The sequence below is a fragment of the Buceros rhinoceros genome, unplaced genomic scaffold (genome assembly GCF_000710305.1).
Source record: "Buceros rhinoceros silvestris isolate BGI_N320 unplaced genomic scaffold, ASM71030v1 scaffold6412, whole genome shotgun sequence".
In the NCBI taxonomy this organism is placed as follows: domain Eukaryota; kingdom Metazoa; phylum Chordata; class Aves; order Bucerotiformes; family Bucerotidae; genus Buceros; species Buceros rhinoceros.
Genome location: NW_010397050.1, coordinates 19,579 through 20,199, shown reverse-complemented (window position 1 = coordinate 20,199; position 621 = coordinate 19,579).

Genomic DNA, 621 nt, shown 5'->3' with positions numbered 1-621 from the left:
CCGATGGAAAGGTCCCGGAAGCTGACCGGTCACAGCCCGAGCGGTTCTTCACGCCAGGAGGTGTCAAACAACCTGCCATCACCGGAACTTGTTTGTTTCCTGTATCTTGGTCTTTTCTAGACCCTTACTCAGATTTGAAGCTTTTAAAACAACTTATCCACCATTAATTTTTGCAGTTCATGGGAGAGTCCAAGATCAAAAATGTTTATTTATGGCTAGAGAACACAGTTTCACATTAGACATCAAATATCAGGAAAATGAGGCACTTTACCTGGTAGTACTTTGTTCTATCAGAATGTTTTTGCCTATTTGTGTTACTCAATGTTTGCAGGAGATGCAGATTATAAAAACTTTTTGAGGGACAGAGTGAAGAGTCTACAATGCTTTGAGAAACAGAAGCATAACCAAACCCAAATTTTAACAGAGACTGGAGAGGAAGAGCTGAAGGAAGAAAAAAATAAACGTCAAAAAATGTAAATTTCTTTCCTAGTTAAGGTTATGTTGCACGTTACAGGGAAATTCATAAATTCATCAAGGAATTTTTAGGCAATAGGATTTAAAGACTGAAGCTTTTTAGATCTTTTTCCCCCCTCTGCCAAATAGTTAATTTAGGCTACAGCA